General features: G+C 39.9%; 1 non-coding gene across 1 annotated transcript; it reads right to left on the bottom strand.

Moving 5' to 3' along the window:
* Window positions 1-1,158: 1,158 nt before the first annotated feature.
* TRNAG-GCC lies at window positions 1,159-1,229 on the bottom strand. The gene has a single exon. It is a non-coding gene; the product is annotated as a tRNA-Gly (tRNA).
* Window positions 1,230-3,129: the final 1,900 nt, after the last annotated feature.

Raw genomic sequence — 3,129 nt, 5'->3', positions numbered from 1 at the left:
ATTTTAGTTGCAACATGGATCAATTGCATCTATATGGTCGGCAATAGGTGGTTGCATTTGGAACGGTGCAATAGGTTCTTGCATCCTTTTGGATGTGGGGTGGCAATATAGTGGTTTCGCAATGCACATAGAAAACTGACACAATCGTGATATGGTTGCAAGCATGGATACTGCGACGAGCAGAATGGTTGCGTGAGTTACTATTGCAAAGAAACATGTGGCTGCAATATGGCAGTATTGCAATGAACAAACTTGTCGCAAAATAGCTTTATTGCTACCCAATAGTTACGTGGGAACATGGCCATATTGCCATGCAGTGTGCTCTATTGCATCAAATCAATATTGCAACGTAACAAATTTGGTGGCTAGAATCATAATTGCCAGGTTCATTTGCTTGTGGCAATAAAAGGTTATGCAAAGTAATAGCTAGAAAATGCAACGAATCATTGTTGGGGGTAGTAGATGGAAGATGCAACGAATCACAGTTGGTGGTAATAGATGGAAAATTCAACGAATCATTGTTGGTGGTAGACACGTCCTATATCAGTACATAAAGTTTGTGGCAATAATGTATATTGCAACAACAAACGGTTGTTGCGTAGTGGTTTGTTGCAACGTGAGCATTTTGGCTAGCGTCTTTTTAATTTCATGGTAGCTAGAAATTTAATTGTTGTTACAAAATAATTGCGACATGAGTATAGATTTCATCATCACATATAAGAACTCAAACCTTCGTTAACTTCAAATATATATCTCAACCAAAGTAATAACACAATAACCAGATTGCTAAAATAAACAAGAACTCAGCAGAATAAAAATAGCATGTTGGTTAGATATTAGAAGTCTCACTATCATTTCAAAATAAGTGTGGTCAGACTGTATAACGAAGAGTATTTTAAAGATATCTTGGAACCATCTTGCATTTACTGCATTCACTCTTCTGAATTTCACAGGAAGTTCAGATAAATTTTGTCATTACCAAGCATGCCTTGGGAAGTACACTTGGAGATGAAGAAATTCCACGATTGTCAATGCTTGATACATGACTCAGCTTCTTGTTATTCTCCGACCAGCAAGGTGAAAACGAAGAGGAGGCAGGCACACAAAGGCAAAGGAGGCTGGGTTAAAAAAAGAAAAGGTGTTGGATAAAAATAGAATTGCACCAGCCGGGAATCAAACCAGGGTCTGTACCATGGCAGGGTACTATTCTACCACTAGACCACTGGTGCTTGTTATTAATTTTGTTTCCACATAATCAACAAAGAGATCCGATTCATCTGGTTCTCATTGCTAGTTCCAAAAGTTACTCCGTTTTGTTCAAAATCTGGTATTCTTTAAGCATATCCAGCGGATTATACGCTGCCTCAACCACCAGGTTGGAGGGATGTCGTAGCGGCACCCGAGACACGGAGGACTGCCTGGAGTCGCACGGCACGGAATTGGTGCCTCCCGAGCTACGGGGCGCCACCACCGTCACCGTCCACGGCCATCCAGCAGTGGCCGGGTCTGCGTCTGTCGGCGTCGACGCAGGCTGGTTAGTTGTGCGTGTGTGTTTTAGACTCGGGTTTGACTCCCCCTTGGGCCATTATTTTTTAAATTTATTTTCAAGCTTACATATTAAAAATATTTATATATGTTTGTTTACTACCAATCTACAAAACAAAGTCGTAGTGCAGTGGACTGGGTGGTCAGGTGTGGACGGTGGGTTGCTGGTTCGGTTCCTGCATGTGCCCTTCTTCTCCTTTTTAGCAATTTTTGCTCAGCCACGTGGTGCAGATTAATTTTACGCATGATTAATTTTCAAAAATAGTTCAAATATTTTATAGCTAGTTAAATATGGAAAATGACCGCTCAACCTAGTGGGCTGGCCGGCCTTACCCCTTAGGCCGATATATATGATACACAATGCCCACGAACAAATTTTAGTGGCAACACAAATATTCAAGGAACCAAATACATTCAAATATAGTCACATATGATGTTGGTGGCAATAGAACCTCAACGAATGCAACACAAATGAGTTTTTTGATGCAATATAATAATATCTTTTGCAACGCAGGGCAAGATTAAAGCAACACAATTTCATCGTGGCTATATTCACAACTACTTGCAACTAATCCTTTGTTGGATGCAATATAGCAACAGCTATTGCAACGCAGGTTAAGATTGAGACGACGTAATTACATCGTGACCATATGCGCAGCTACTTGCAACCAACTTGACAGTGGTGGCAACAACGCCTAGTTATCACAACACAAAATCAATGTTATCACAACTCAACACTAGTCGTGGCAATAGGAACCCATACTTGCAACCACCATTTCCACCGTAGCATTAGCGCCTCCTTCTTGCAACAGAGCTCATGACTAATGTAACACACAATTTTGTTCCCACAAGGCCCATATATTGTTACCAATTATACCGTTGGTTGCCATAGAACCAAATATTGCAACCAAATGTATGGTATTGCGAAAATAAGTGGTGCTAAAAGGGTCAAATCCTTGTAGTGTGTGTAAACTTGATCTTGGCGCATATATGAGATGTATCTGGTTTGTTCCTAAAACCGAGTGTGGCAAAGGTGGTATTAGAGCAATATTGACTATAAGATGTTAGCCTAGATAGTAATGGTCGAAAATTAAGACTTTTCTTGCTTTATGCTTCTGCTTGCTTGCTCTAAACTTTCTTAGATTCTTTGATATGTCACTTATTTATCTCATCCTTGGTTGCATACTTATCTCTAAGTGTGTTATCATGCTTCTTGTTGCTTTAAGCTCTGTTAGCCTCTTTCTAACTATCCGCTATCTTGTTCTATCTTGTTCTTTCTTTAGATGGCCAGAACCAAAAGGAATTTGGCTGCAGATACCATGCTTGAGTTGGTCGCTGCTCTTAGTACAAACTTTGTGTAAGCATCTAGGCCCTCAAGGTATGTTTCGGTGATTAATGACAACCATTATTGTGACTAATGAGTTTGTGCAGCTTTATAGATCATTATCGCTCATTTGGTTATATGTCAAAAGAGGCCCCTAATTTTCATTATTCAAAAAGGCGATCTCGACATTCAACTCAATAATATGTCAAGACTAAGGATCTTTCTAGTCCTAAGTGTCATAAGGTTGAGAAGGACGCTTA

The sequence above is a fragment of the Panicum hallii genome, chromosome 9 (assembly GCF_002211085.1).
Source record: "Panicum hallii strain FIL2 chromosome 9, PHallii_v3.1, whole genome shotgun sequence".
Taxonomy (NCBI): domain Eukaryota; kingdom Viridiplantae; phylum Streptophyta; class Magnoliopsida; order Poales; family Poaceae; genus Panicum; species Panicum hallii.
This window is presented reverse-complemented; position numbering and strand designations above follow the sequence as displayed.